Source organism: Lontra canadensis, unplaced genomic scaffold (genome assembly GCF_010015895.1).
Source record: "Lontra canadensis isolate GAN:19392208 unplaced genomic scaffold, GSC_riverotter_1.0 scaffold3, whole genome shotgun sequence".
NCBI classification, from domain to species: Eukaryota; Metazoa; Chordata; class Mammalia; order Carnivora; family Mustelidae; genus Lontra; species Lontra canadensis.
Genome location: NW_022630997.1, coordinates 53941007 through 53957459, shown reverse-complemented (window position 1 = coordinate 53957459; position 16453 = coordinate 53941007). Strand labels below are relative to the sequence as shown.

The 16453-nt window shown below is 40.6% G+C and overlaps 1 protein-coding gene across 12 annotated transcripts in view; it reads right to left on the bottom strand.

Moving 5' to 3' along the window:
- The window catches only part of ANK3 (ankyrin 3), a 670144-nt gene that overhangs the window by 300779 nt on the left and 352912 nt on the right, over nt 1-16453 (bottom strand). The window lies entirely within an intron of this gene.

Here is a 16453-nt window from a genome sequence, read left to right as displayed (position 1 = left end):
AAAAGAAAATATGAATGAATGAATCCTAGGTCCTTAACTCCTTTCGTCCATGAGCTCCCTATAACTATTATTATGCTATAGTAAGCCAGGATTGGAACATTGTCTGATTTAATATGTATTTTTATTTATTTCACTATAAGCTTCTCCATAAAGATTTCCTTGATTAGCCCTGCTCAACACATTTCCTTGGGTTCTCATACTATTTAGTCTCTACAGGATTTCTTGCCACACAATCTCCCTTTTCATCATTAATTTTGTTGATTGATAAGCTCAAATTTTGTTCATTGATGAGACTACTCCTGTGTGAGGGAGTTATCTGGTTTGAAGATGCTATGTGTGACTGAAACCTTTAGGCCATGGCCTCCACGAGCCACGCAGGCAGAATGTGAGCATCCCTTGCTCTGTTTTGTATGTATGCCCCTGCTTGATCTGGGGGGGAATTAAGGTCAGGAACATTCCACAACCACTGACAGCACAAAGGTCATGGGGTGATTTTTAAAATAATGACCACTGCTAAAATAAACACTGCCCCAGAAACCTGCTGTTTCACCCCATGAACCTTTGCACTTATTCATGGTCTCAGGATTTTCCAGGGAGATCCCAGCCTGTTAATTTTTCCCAGTGGATGTCAGCAGGCAGGGCCAGAGAGCCACGTGCACTGTTGTCATCGTGGGCTTGGCCTGTGACCAGGCACCAAGTGGCTGTGCTTGGCTGGGGCATCTCCATGCCCACGTGCAGTCCATGATGTCATGAACACTGTTGTCTCCAGCAGAGTATTGTATCCCGTCGATCACACTCTGATCAACAGTCCCATTTTCAGCTCCATCCCACCTTCTACAATCAGCTAGACTTGATCACTGAATACTTTGTGAATTGTGAATTGTTCCATGATTGTGAAAATAAGCAGTTGGGATTTAAGCCATTCTTTGCCTCCCCCAAGACAGATGATATATTCCTTAGAAGAGATGTGAAGAGATCTGAGAAACCCTTGAGATGACAGTGAGTCAAGCCTTCTAGATAACTAAGTGGTTCTCCTGGAAGTATAGGTATCTTTAGTGACAAGAGATGGAACATATCTCTGCTTGTTGGAAAAACTGTTCTCACTAGTAAACTGCATTAATTGCCACAAAAAAAAAAAAGTCAGACATTATCTTCAAACTCAATAGAAAAACTGAATTTAATGTTGGTTGCCAAATCCTTAATGAAAAATAACTGGAACCAGCATCATTCTTTAATAACACATTCCAAATAAGCTGGAGTTAAGAACAGCTGTCAGGAAACTCTCTGCCATCTTTTCTCCTGTAAACCCCAGAGATAAAGAACATATAATACAAAAATAGCTCCTTGCCCCAGTTCTTCTTGGCTCTTGCCTGGATACTGATCAAGAGAAGGGACGGTGGGGCAAGTCAGGTGTTTAATGTCAATTTTTTGCATTTTTCCTCTTTTATAGGAGTTCTCTCCTAAAATGTGGTTGTACAAAAAATGTAAACTTTTATTGTAATACAAGTTTATCTTCGCTTATGGAGCTTTAAATTAAAAAATACCTTTCCTTTTATATTAAGTTTTAGATATTGATGGTTTTGTGTTCTCTAAAGAGAGAATTCCACATTTTATATTTCTGCTAAAGAAACAGCCCTGAATCAGATCATCTTCATAATTAATTTTAGAAGTGTAAGATCTTGTATTTTGTAGCTTAATCTAAGAACAGACTTCAAATTTATTTTTATCAAGACTGTTTAGAGAATATAACTTAGCTCCCTAAAAAATTGGGACATGGAAAAAAAGAGTAGAAGAAAATATGCTACATTAATAATGGTGAATCCTGGGTGTTAAGACTTCTCATGATTGCTATTTTTGTGTTTTTATAATCTGTATTTTTCATAATTTCAAGAATTGCAATTTTCACGATTTTTGCAAATAAATTAAAAAAAAAAACTACTCTTGTCACAAAGTTTAACTGAAACTAAACCTTATCAAGAAGTCAACATCCTTGCTTTCCCCTCAAGGCATTAAAGGGGAGGAAATCAATGATTTTTCTCCTTCATCTCCTTCTCCTTCTCCAATTCAAGGTTGGCTTTTGTGCCGCTGTCTTGAATAGCATGTTTTCTCGGGGCTTTACTGGCATAACTAGTTCTTAGTTGGATTAGCATTGCCCATGCTCTCAGGGAATGAGACTTTGTCAAATGGAGCCTAGATACTGGCAAAATATGCTCCTAAAACTTCATCATTCATCACATTTAATCTCTGTGAGGCCAAAGAGAGTTCAGAAAACATTGCTCTAATTGAGATAAAGGAAAATCCGGCCAGACATCCCCCTGAAGTTTCATCTTCTACATGCTCACAAAAGGCCAGAAAGTACCTCTACACCCCCATAGTAATAGTAAAATATTTCTTTCCTCAATAGATTATAGATTTTAAGACCGTTTCCAACACCTCCTTCTGGCTCCTTCCTATATTTATATGGCTAACTTTAGTCAATATCATCTTGCCCTCTTATAACTTTAAAGTTCTACATTTCAGACAGAAGTAGAAAAATGAGACCTAGGAGGTTCCCCTTCCTCTTTTGTTTTTGCTTCCTGTCTCCTCCCAGAAAGGACAAAGGAGGAACGGAAAGGAGACATTTCAGAGTGCTCGTCAGGCACTGTAATGTGAATATCATGCTATGATTCAGACACAGCCTTCCTTGCCTTCAAAGATCTTATAGTCTAGCAACAACAAAACATACATTAAAAACGTCCCAACAGAGAGTGAAATGCATGTCGGGCTGCTGGTGTGGGAGCCCAGAGAAGCAGCAGTGAGGAGAATGCACTTCCCCAAAAGAAATGGTCTCAAGGACGGTGAGCATCATCATCTCCTTAGAACTCTGGTTTACCCATCTTGTGCATGAACCGTCTTCATGGACTCGCCTGAGAATTTAATGTCTTCTACTGTTATAATTGTCACAGGAAATTATTCTGAGTTCATATATATGATTTATAATTCTCTGAAATCATGGGAGTAGAGTACTCATGCTTCTCAGCATGTATTTACACAACAGATCCAGTCTACATATATAGTCAGTGGTACTCCTACAGCCACGAGGTAGATTAGACGCCTGGAGAGTTCCTCTCGCTGCATGTTTCCAGCAGGTACGGCATCTGCCAGCATCTACAGTTCCTCTCTTGGGTACCACCATCTCAGGAAGCTCCTAATAGTGTGGCTCCCTGAAGACATCCCTGCCCAACTCTTATGTCCAGTGGCTGGGAGACAGAACGTCTGTACGGTGGCCCCAGCTAAATGCTCTGCATCAAGGGTCTACAACTTTCTCTGAGAGACTTCCAGGTGTGGTCCCACCCCACCTCACATCCATGCCACCAGGCTCACTATCTGAGTTCAAGTGCCCCAGACACTCTGTGCACTTTCTGACTGCCCTATTATTCTAACAGAAATGGGCTGTCTCCCTCAGATACTGTGTAACCCTCTCATGTGAAGTCTGTTTTACTTTTATCCTCATGTAATTCAGCACCTGGCAGTGGGAGCAGGCGTCCTTCCTGCTCTCTTGTGCAGCTCTCAAGTCATTTCTCCTTCCTCTTTCAAAGACCCAGATCCTCTGAAGCATCAGATATCAGCTTATTAGTCTTGCTTGTGTTCATCTGTTCATCCTTCTCACACCCCCTTCACCATGGATGACAGTGTCCTATGAGCCGGCATCTTTTTCTCTATCACTGTTCCCAGCAGATTTCTTAGCAGTTGCAGCATTGTGGCTATTTCCAAGGCTCTGGCCTCTCAAGTCCTTGCCCTCCTTCAGGCCAACCCCCTTCAGCCACAAACACACATGGCCATAGGCTATACTTTATGACCAACTGCTGCATCGCATCCAAAATACACAGTGTAAGGCTCTCACACATCCACTTTTTCACTCCCTATTACCCCCATCTTGTCTTTAATTTCCTCCTTATTAGCTTATATTCCATGCCCTGGCATTACAACCACTCCCTTTATATACGACGGCCTTGGCCTTTCAAACATACCCTTCTGGAAAACCCTAAATAGGTTTAAGCAAACCCAATTGCACCCGGATCTGATCAGTTAAAGAATCCCAGAGAAAACTACCTGACCCTGCAGACTAGACTCACTTGAAATTCACCACCATTTACCTTGAATGGACTCCATGGTGCCAGGCAGCCTTACGAAACTTCCCTGGAAAATCTGCTTTCGTCCAAGAAAAGACTTCATTCCCAGTCCTCCCTCTTCCTTCTCCCAAACCCCCTTCTGTCCTTCACTTTCAGCTGCTGCATCTTCCATGGAGAAGACAGATGTAAGGGGATGAGTACTAAGTCAGCTTCTTGCCGCCACCCCTAGCAACCTTCCCGAATCTGCCGCAGGTGCTCTGGTTCCTCTCCTTCTACAAAAGACGTGCTGTCCTTGCTCCTCTGTGAAGCCAACCCTCCCATGTGGGCACCGGCTCCCTCGTACCATTCAGGGCTTGTCCTGACTTCCTAAGAACAACTTAGCTACTGTCATCCTCCCCTCTCTCTTTAGCACTGTCCATTTCTTCATCTATACAATCTTCTTCCCATAAGTAAGATGCTTTCCCCATCTTTCCCATGCTAATGAAACAAAACAAAGAATGTCCAAACCCCAAACCCAAAATACTTTCCTGGGGCCCCATTTCTCTTCCAGCAATTCCCTTACTTCTTTAATCTCTTTCATGAGAAATTGTCTCAATAGAATACCCTTTTGCTTCCTATTATCTCTTCTTCTTTTAACTCCCTTAGCTTACCAGTAACCTGCATCTTATCTTACAAAGTCAGTTGTCAATTTCCGATCTAACACTACAGAGCACCTAACATGCTTGGCCACACCCTCCTCCACAAAGAGCTTTCTTTCCCAAACAACCATGCAGGTATACCTGGTCATCTTCTGATCTTAGTATATGTTGCTTCTCAGTCTCTCTTCTGGTTCCTCCTTCTCTTCTAAATCTCTAAACACTGAGGATGCCCCAGAGCTCTGTGTTTGGTTCTCCTTGGTTCTTTAGTTGCCCCCAGTCAAGTTCCATTGGTTTAAAATCACTCAAAGCACTCACAAATGACTGTCTCAGGTCTCAGGTCTGGACCCCTGACTATCACCAAACTGCACATCTGACTGTCCTGCTGATGTAGCTACTGCTGGCTAGACAGCCGGCATATTAAGGGTTCAGTTTAGCTCTACTTTCTACCATTCTTCTTTAGTTGACTTTACTCTTGGGATTTGGGCCACCTTTAGGAGAATAGGGCATGCCAGTGGAGATCTACCCCTAGGGGCTTTGCACCTACTGTTCCTTCCACTTGATAAGCTCCTCTGGGGGAAAAAGAACTTTCTCCTTTTAATAATTCAGATCACAAGTCAGACGTCATCTCCCTGAGTGGTTTCTTCCATCACCCTATAGAGAACTGCTTCCCCAGTCACTACCTACACACCTTGGCCACACTGACCTTCTTCACAGCGTTTATCTGCAAAGGACATTGTCCTATTCGCTTGCGTATTTATTATTTGATTCCCTTCACTAGATGCAAGCTCCAACCTCTGAGGCTCTCAGGCTGTCTCATTCACTGTTTGTCCCTGATACTTAGAAAGATGTCTGCACAAGGGAACTGCTCAGGGAAGATCTGAGATTTGATACTTGCCAGATCCACCTGAATGGTAATGAGGATGAAAATCAGTTCATAAAGTGTTTTGACTGTATGCTCTTTCGTAAGAACCCGCTACCCTCATTTTCACAATTTGGTTGACAACCCAGTGATCCCAGTGGCCCCATGGCACTCTTCTCTACCTGGAATACATGTTCCACCTTGATTGAAAGTGCTAGCCAAAAGAGCTCCCTGAGAATAATTTCTCTCTGCAAATATAACCAAGGTTTAACATGGTGAAGAGCTTATAGCACCCCTTCAAATCAGATTTAAATGAACTACCACTTCTTATCAATGCACTGTACCCTATATTGATTAGTTTGAGGGGCTTGACTCATGCATTCTTAACCCCTGAATTCACTTTGTTAGTGTGATTGATGCTTTCCTTAAATTGGTCTTTTTTAGATCCCTTTTTAATCACAAAGCTAGTTTGAATCAAGAACTCAACCATTCCACCTAGGAGTTTAAAATTCCTAGTGATCATGCCAACAAATCTAATTTGACCAAATTCAGAAGGTTAAGAACAGATCTACTATTTATTTCTGAAATCTCTATTTTATCAGTATTAATAGTACTCTATTACTATCACTAAATAGTATTAGTGTTAGTAGTAGTAATTGTCTCCGTACTTCTGAGTGGTAACAAAGAGACAATAAATTAACTGCAAAAAGTCCAAAACAACTAGTTTTTCCAGAATTGAAAAAGCAGTTTTGATAGACGTTTGTTTTCTGTTTTTTAAAGATTTTATTTATTTATTTGTCAGAGAGAGAGAGAGAGCGCGAGCACAAGCAGGCAGAGGCAGAGAGAGAAGCAGACTCCCTGCGGAGCAAGGAGCCCGATGCTGGACTTGATCCCAGGACCCTGGGATCATGACCTGAGCTGAAGGCAGTGGCTCAACCGACTGAGCCACCTAGGCATCCCTTGATAGAGTTTTTTATACAGGTTTAAGTCTCAGTGTGTCTGGCACTGCTGTGTGCACATGCGTGTGCACACATGTGCGTGTGTCATGACAGGAGACAACTGCATCTTTAGGCTTACTGTATTTACCTATTTTGACAAGACCCTAAAGAGTTAGGCACAGATCTAATTGTACTAGAAAGAATTGTTTTATTCCAGATTACTGAACGAACATGACTACTCAGCTAAGATTAGGTCAAGAAATGTCCAGTGTGATATCTGTTTCATTCTGTTTTAATAAAGTAGATGTGAAATGTTTCTTACCATGTAAGGAGCAAATCAAGGGTACTATCTAAAACATTCTTTTCCTTTTCAGTAATAGGAGACCCAAGGAGACAGCTGGATTTATTGAAGCTAAGAGAAATCTTTTGGATGAAAAATCAATTTTAACTTTTGAATCTAATATTACAAAACCTTTATCTAAAAAGAGTAGCTCCTGGTTATTTTTCTTGATTTCTACCTATGATCTATTCAGAAAAGAAAAAGGAAGTTGCCATTTACAGAGAGAGATTGTTTCTAAGTGGTTCTTCCTAGGAAGATGGATGAAAATGGAAACTACTGTACCTGCTGAAACTATTAATTAAAAACAAAAGTCCAGATAGGTCTATTTTATTAAGTAATACAAATTAAAATCTTTAGTCTTAAGCCTGAAAACTCTATGGTCACATGTAGGCTTTTACAACAAGAAAAACCACTGATACTGGACATACTCTAGAATCAAAACATTAGATCAATTCTGTTTTTTATCAAATCTTTCTTCTGGGGCCATCTTTTCTTTCCCAAGTACCTAAGGAAATTATTCAATATTCTGCAAAACTGATGTGTGCCTGAATCTTTCCTAGTATATTTTCCACCTGAGTCAGAATTCTGTTACTAATAATTAAACTACTGAGGAAAAAAAAAAAAACGGGACAGTAGAATAACGTAAGTGAGCCACTCTTGGAAGTTTTCAACTAAAGCCTTTAGTGGCCCTTAATAATTGTAATTTGAGATATTGGAATTTCAAAGAGGAATTTTCAAATCACTTCTTCAAAGTTCCTATGGTGAACGTCTTGTTAATTGGAGTGTTCAGAGAACGGAATATGAATTTAATTTTTGGTCTAACTCAAGACTTTTTGGCAAATACTTTTTGTTTAGCTCTTAATGTTAAAAATATTTCATAAATGCATTATTAGCTCACTTGTGTTTCACACTGTTCAGCCCCTTGTTCAGCAAGAAAGGAACTAGCAGGAGTTCACAGTCATGGATAATACTCATTGGAGGAGAATAAGGTATTGGGAGAAATGGAGGAGATAAATTCTAAGACATATTTTGACAACTATTATTTACAGTAGATTCCTGGTTATAGTTTATCTTGTCCTGATTTCTCCCTGTTGTGAACATTTTAAAAAAAAGGTCTGTTAATAAAGGTTTTTTAGTCTTCGTTTGGTTCCACTTAGTGGAATTTTCTTCCACTATTCTTCCATTAACCTAAAGGGTATTTTTGTGAAAACTACATTTTCTGATTGTACAACGAACATACACATTGTTTGAAAAATCAAACAATGTAGATAGACTTAAGCACGGTCTACCATTTCAGTGAAAAAGAAATTCATACCTGCACGGAGCACAGCTTTGTGAACCAAGAGGCAATGACACCTCATAGCCACATAGCCTACTGCATATACCAAGCAACATTTTGATGCTATTAGAATATCCTACAGGGTCATTTTTAAGGTTTCCATAGTATTCCATTATCCATTTAACCCAGCTTCTAGTGATGAGTTGGAATGCTCCCTAATTTTGTTGTAAAACACTGCTACAACACCCCCCCCACCCAAATCTTGCTTACATATCTCTGTACACTTGTTTCATCATCATTCTCTTAGGATAAATTCCAGAAAGTATAAACTATATTTTAAATTACATGTCTACTCTGGCACAACCAGGAATATTTCCTATGAATAGATAGTTTGTAGACTGTCTCAATTCCGAGAGCTGTACTGATTATTATGCTGAGCTAAGATTTATAACATCAAGAGACCAAATGATGATAACTATTTAAAACTGTGTATAAAATTTCTAGGAAGGCAGAAAGTCTAGTGTCCCAAACTAGAATATCTCTATCACACATGAGCCAGCAGGACTTTGGCAAAAAGCTCCCCATAGTACCTTAATGAATACAAGTGGTCAGGGTTGCGGTTTCACATTTCACCAAGGGAATGCCCAGGGACAAGGATGGAATGTCAGGTGCAAGTGAGAGTTCCTCATTCAGCATTCTGCATTTACCTCCAGCTGCTGGCTTTGGACAACATTCAGGGATCCAAATACCCCTTGCATTCATTCATTCTTTCAGCAAACCTCACTGAACACCGTCTCTCAGGTACCATGTGTGGCCATGCGGTCCTTGCCCAGGGAGCACACTTAGTCTAACTGACGACAACTTCAGGGCCAGCTGGACCCACAGAGAAATACTCTGCCTGAGCAAATCAGGACAGTCTTCACACAGGGGCATTAGAGCTGGTTCTGGGGACAGGGTGGTGGTGAATGGACTGGGTTACCTGGGACGGAAGCAGACTTGTTCTCTGGTCACCCACTGAATGACCTGAACCCTTCCTTCTTTTGTTACCTCTGCAGTAGAAAGGCTAGCTACTCCTTTTTCCAGCCTCCCTTGTCGTTGGCGGGAGCTAGAAGAGGCAATTCTGGACAGTGAGAGAGAAGCTGCCTAGGGGCTGCTGGAAAGCCATCTTCTTTTTCTGATAAAGGCACCGCAGAGCTGTATCCTTTACCTCTTTTTGCCTTAACTGAGTATCTGAGGCAGGAAGCCAGGAGTGAAGGTCAACATCACTAAATCTCCCAACTAGCACAGACAGCTCATTTTGTGGGGGAACAGGAACCTCTCTCTGTTTACACCATTTGGAGTCGGATGTACTGCTATTTGCAGCTGAAGGCATTCAGCTTCAATCAATGTATCATTCCTCCAACTAAGACTGTGTCTGGATAGAGGCAAGAATAAGGGGCCAAGATGGGGCAAAACAGGGAACAGATTTCAGAATGAGCACCTTCAACAGCTGATGCTCTCAAAACACGGCCCTTTCAAGCTCAGGAGGCATAACTAAGTACACAGGGCGACATTTCTCCTAAGTGTGAAAGTCTGAGAGTGTGTATTTATTAGAAAAATAGGATGACACTTTCTGATAATGAATTTGAAACATGGTTTCTTTGAGATGCAACAACTTCAAAAGTACCAAAAGTAAAACAAACAAATCCTAACATGAATTATAGAATCAAAGAGTAAATATAATGTAGAAATAACAAATGAGAGTACAAAAGGCAGTACAACTAGGCAAAGGGCATGTACTTTCTGCATCCATTTTTCTTCTGGCAGAAACTTTAGGAGTTTATATGAAAAATAAAGCAAAATTTTAAAAAAGCTAACAGATAAAACATTACCAGCACAGTGGAGTTAAAAGAAAGTAGCTGTTTTGTGTGTGTGTGTGTGTGTGTGCGCGCGCGCACGTGCACGCGCATGTGTGTGTGTGTTTTAAGAGCAAAGGAAACAACAGCATCTAGACGATCATGAATTTTGGCCAACTGAACAGCCTAAGAGATTATTGAAGCCTGCTGAAGATCATAGACATCATGTAAAGAGGGGTCTATGGGAAGAAAGATCTAATGATAAAATGTGTAAAATTAGTCAGAAAAATAAGACAAGGAATATGCAGACTGTTGTCCTAACAAACCCAACAGCCCACAAAACTCTTTCCCAAAGTCTGAGAAAATAAGCCAATCATTCTAAATGTGGACAATTTACAAAACCATAAGTAAATGGGGAGGAACCATGTGTTTTAAAGGAGAGAACAATAACTACAAGGAAATCTAAATAGGCAGACATTTTCTGTATTCCCAAAGGCCGAGGGACACCATCCAACGTGGCACTGTTTTGTGGATCTATTTCTCTGAAAGCAAACAACCTAAAATCACCACACATCTGAGTGTGAAATAAAAAATGTGTAATAAATTTCAAGGTATGAAAAACATAGGCCTTAAAATCTAAGACACAAAGACGCTGACTCTTATTTACCACAATCTGTTGGCATCCCACATGGTACCTGAGAAGTAGGTGTTCAAATATTTGTGGGAAAAAAGAGAAGGAAAAGAGAAGTAAGAAACTTCCTACATGAGCAAGATATTCTTTACAAAGAATACTTTTCCAAGTGGCAGAAGTATCATGCAGTATAAAATACAAATAAGTTGCAAAATGATCTTAAGGAAATAAACAACACAGGATACATTCTTATGAGGTAGGTTATAGAGGAACACTTCAAAGAGCCCTCTCAAATTGCATCCTCAATTCCATTAATCAAAACCTGGTAGGTAATATGTGTCACTTTTTCACTGAACAGTGTTCAAATGTTTGTCGTAGACTAAATCTCTAAAACTACAAAGGGCAACCTGCTCTTAATGGGAAGACTGAATTATAGTGAATGAGGTTACAAGCATCTACCACTTATAGGAAGCATTTCTCTCTCGGCTGCCTAAATGCTTAAGAAATACCTTCTGTTGGCTAATATGAGAAATCTCTCTCATAGTGAAACTCTCAGTCAAGAGTTAATCTGAAGTATGTTCTTTACTGGGACAATGAGAAAGCCTGGATATTTATTGAGCACTTCTGAAACACATCAGGTTGACCATCCCAGGAGATTGTCCCAACAATCACCTTGAGACAGGGATTCTTGGTATCAGTGTTTTGCAGACGACCAAACAGATTTTATGAGGTGAATTAACTAACTCAAGGCCACACAGGTGAGTAAGGAATGGAGATGAGACTCACAGGGAAACTGGCTGCAGAGCCGACTTCTGATTATTGTGATGAACTGAAATTGCATCCGTGGTGGTGACAGAGATAATGATAATTGATAATAATACGAATACAGGCATACTTCATTTTAGTGTGTTTCCCTTCATCATACTTCACAGACACTGCGGTTTTTAACCAATCAAAAGACCGTGGCAACCCTACGTCAAGCAGGTCTATTGGCACCATTTTTCCACAGCATTTGCTCGCTTCATGTCTCTGTGTCACATTTGGTAACTCTTGCCGTATTTCCAGCCTTCTTGTTATTGTATTTGTTACAGGGATCTGCGGTCAGTGATCTTTGATGTCGCCATTGTAATGGCGAACTTAATTGGTAAATGTTGTGTGTGTTCTGACTCCTCCACCGCCCAGCCATTCCTCCATCTTTCTCCCTCTCCTCAGGTATCCCTACTTCCTGAAGTGAACAATATTAAAACCAATACAGTTAATAACCCTACAATGGCTTCTGAGTGTTCAAGCGAAAGGAAGAGTCCATCGATGCGGCAACCTTCAGTGTTGTCCCACATTAAGAAATTGCCAGAGCCAGCCCAACTTTTAAGAACCAGCACCCCAATGAGTCAATACCCACCAACATCAAGGCAAGACTCTCCACCAACAAAAAGACTGTGGCTTGCTGAAAGTTCAGGTGATCTTTACCAATAAAGCATTTTTAATTAAGGTATGCACGTTTTTTTAAGACAACACTAGTATATAGCTAGTAACTCTTAGATGCCCTGGGAAACCAAAAAATTCATTAAACTCGCTTCTTGCAATATCTGTTTTACTATGGTGATTTGCAGTTGAACCCCTGATATCTCTGAGGTATGTCTGTAATAAATTACCATACACATAGTTGCTGGAACAATTTCCCCCATATAAAATCTTTGTAAGATATATCAAACCTCAGTTGTCCCTTTCTTGCCAAGAGCAAACATGCTTATTTTTTAAGACCAAAGTATTAAATCGCTGTACTTGGAAATTCTTTATCAAAAATCAACTGTTTTTCCTCTCTTTTTACCTCAATTGCTCATGACCCTGCCAGGGAAGGAAACATTTTTTAGCATCTCCCCCACCCTCTGGGATATGATCTGGACAGGGCTAGACCCTTCTTCACTGCTTTTCTTCTGGTTATATGTCCGAAATTGTTATGTGTCAGCAGTTGTGACCCTGGACATAGTAGGTATTTTATTTTTCAGTTTCGTGCCAGAGAGAAAATGAATAGCTACTCCAACTCTATTCTGAGTGTAGATTTAAGAGATTCTATCTTTCTAATATAAATTATATGGAAACAATGAAATAGATGTGTTCATTCACTTGGCTTACACAAATTCTGGGAGCTGTTATCCATGTAGCATGTTATGCTGTGGTCCTAATTTTGTGTTTCTTGTCCTATTTGAAAAATTAAAAATCAGTACCTTCTGGGTTTCTAAAATTCTAGTTCACTGATTAGGGAATTGCTTACTTAAAAACAGATCTTAACTTTAACATTTTCTGTTGATATGAACTCAATCTCTACATGTTTACGGCACGTTACAATAATATCAGCACCACACAACTGGCCTTCTTCGTTCCTTCTGAACTGAAAGACAGGCATTAATAAAAATAAAGGACAGCTGCAGGATATATGTAAGTGATAGGAGCAGGCAACCCAGAAATGATAAATGCCAATGGCCACCAAACTCATGAAAAAAATACTCATCTGCACTCATAATAAATGATGACAAGAACACTGTTCAACTGTGAAGTTGGTGAAGAAAACAAAAAGCTAACACTTAATGCTGGAAAGGGGATAATGAGGTCAACAGGTTGCAGAGGTGTTTACTGGTTTGAATGGTATAGAAAGCACCTTGATGGCATGCTTATCATCAGGCATGAAGATTTCTTTTACTCTCCAATTTTTGTCTCTAGAGGACAACACACACACACACACACACACACACACAATTTATATTTTAAATCGGGGGCCAAGTACCACTCCTTTGTTTCAAGGCTTGTGCTGTTATCTAGAGAAACACTGGAACATAAGGAGACCAGTCTGCCTGGCCCAAGACCACCATGTTTAGATGAGGACATTCTATACTCTAGCATGTTCAGGAAGAAAGGAAGAGAAGAGGGAAGGAGGAAGAATACCATCCAAGATTCAAAGTCACTTGGTAGCTCACTGACCTTGAACAAAATAACAAACCTTCTTGAAAATGAGAGTATCCTTTTCACAGAATTATAAGGATCAAATGTGATAATGTACAAGAAGGTCCTTCATAAGTACCAAATCAATACATACCTTTTGAGATTTCAAAATTTTTATTTTTTCAGTTTTTCTTTTCAGTGTCCTGATGCCCCTCTCAAAACACTGTAGTATCCTAGCCCTTCCTTCCTCCAGTGGATATATCTGCTTTACCATCATTTCTCTTCTTACTAAATTATACCGCCATATGGACACTGCATTGCACCCTCTGGATAAGGACACCCCACCCCTACCCTGGCCAATGTCATCCTAATGGAGTAACATTATTAAAATTTTCTATTACACTTCAGTTAACTGAGCCAGAAATGCCATAAAGATGAAGTCTCGGGGGGAGGCAAGAAAGCACTGGAACCCCATATTCACGATAGATGTCTGTCTACCCCTCAGATGGATGGCACAACCAGCCTTACATAACCGTTCTTACCAAAGGGAAGCTTGGTGAGACATCTGACAGTAACTCGCTCCGAAAAGAGCGCGCTTAAATTTTTTATCAGACTGCCTTTATAAAAAATTGAAAAAGAGTATTCTCCAAGCAGGGCAACAGTTTGCTAAAAAGATCAGAACTTACAATTACCTTTTAAATCATCGTTTTAGAACTCTATGCTTTCTATGCCTAAAATGCCAAGCAAGTGTTTGGCTTTGAAATTAGGGAAAGAAAGAATGAATTCTCCCTCAAGCCCGAGAACGCCTTTCACTCTTACACGCCCCGCCCCGGTGGCAATTTCCCACTATTAAAAGCCTTTGTCCTTCAGGCAATGGAGAAAAATGTGCTCCAACGGCAATGGGTGCCTCACTTCTGGGCTGATTATCAGCACACCGTGTAAAAATGCCTTTTGCTTTCCTTTTCAAGGTGAGGAGGTTGGTGAGGTGATGAAAGCAGAACGACATCAGAATTACCAAGCCCGGAGCCCAAGCGTTTCCCTCTGCTGCACTGCAGATCCTTTGCGACCCAAATCCCCTGTCCTCAGTGACATTTACCTACAGAAGGTGTGCTTGCCCTTTAAATCGGACGCAGTAATCTAAGAGAACAGATGAGGAGCTCCGGTTGGTCATCGTCGCTGTTAGAAATTAAATACTATGATTCTGTCAGTCTCTAATACTGAAATGTTTCACTCCTGGGTGTTTTAGAGACGGGGTGGGGGGGGCGGGGAGACCTGTATTTTGGATGGTGGGAGCCCGCTGTGAATACAGATGGAAATTTTATGGCTTGTTTAATGCTTGTCTATTTTAATAGAAAGGAATACATTCCAGCAGCAGCACAATTTCCTTGTATACTCCGTGTGCTGCAATACTGAAAAAGAAAAGTTGCCCACCATCCTGGAATCTTCTGTCTCTGTAGTGTTCAGTTTACTCCAACCCTGCCTCCGACATGTATTTAGGAAGAAGAGCACATTAGCTAAAAGCGGGGGGGGGGGGGGGAGAAAAATCTCTAGAGGTAATATGGAATGCTCAACACACACATTTTCTCTCTCTCTTTCTCTCTGTCTCTGTCCATCCGTCTGTCTGTCCAAGAGAGATGTCTGTCTCTCTCCAAGGGAGAGAACAGAAGTACTCTTTGTCTGGTTACAATGAGAACCAAATGACAGAGTGTCACCTTGGAGGCAATGGCATAGTCACGGAGGGGAAGGAGATGTGAAGTGTGTATGACTTGTTTTATCACCCTCCAGAGGTTGAGAGGACACCAAGAGCAAAGCCTGCTTCTCTACATTTAAGGAATTATGCCGAACTTGGCAGCTTCACCCATAGCATTCATTGTTCATTCTCACTAAATTTCCATTAATGGGCTATTTATTCCACCCTACAGAAGGGTGAACACAGTCCACAAAGCACTGCTGGTAATTATTACCAGAAGTGGAAATTGACAGAGACAAATTAAAATACAACGAGAAATCAAACTGCTTGACATCTTTTTTGACAGGCTGGAAAGGGACCGGCCCCTCCTTCAGTAACAATTTGACACTTAAGGTACACTCATGTGTTCTGGAAGCCCTACGCTGAAATTCTACATGGCTGAGTTTTCGATCCCCATTCTTGGCCTTTGCGAGTACTTATGAATCACCACTCCCCCTTAGCGGGGGAGAGCTCTCTGAAAGGAAAACATACTATATGCTGGCTAATTGAACATAATAAAAAAATAAATTAAATAAAAGGAAAATGTAGTTTTAAAGATCCTTCTTTGACAGAGGCTCTAAGAATTCACTTTAAGTTTCAACAACAGTGCTGGGGATCCTAACCCTGGCTGCTTCCAGCGGAGGATGGACACTAACTGGCAAATGACAGAAAGAAGCTCCTGGGGGCGATGAAATGCAATCCATCTCATTGGGGTAACGGGAAAAACAATGGTGCATCTGTCAAAACTGATTAAATATGTACTCAGGATCATTGCATTTGACTCCTGTAAATTAGATCTCAGTTTAAAAAACTCTTCCTGGAACCATTAAACAACAATTAAGATTCTTCCAAGCACAGGGTTTCAGAATTTTCTGGACATATCATTGTAAGGCCAATACACAGAACGCCTTTCGCTGAACATTTACGCAAAAGCTGAGGGACTCCTGGGGCCACACGTCTCCGTTTCAGCGCCATGCTTTACTGAGACATTACCATGAAAATTTTATTGTTATGAGATGAAAGCAAATATCACTGAGAATGCAATTAAATGCTCTACATTAAACTGCAAGTGCAAACTTCTGAAAATTAAACCTTTCAGGTTGTGATGTGGAAGAAGTGGATTAAGTTGACCCTGCAGTTTATTACAGATGATTT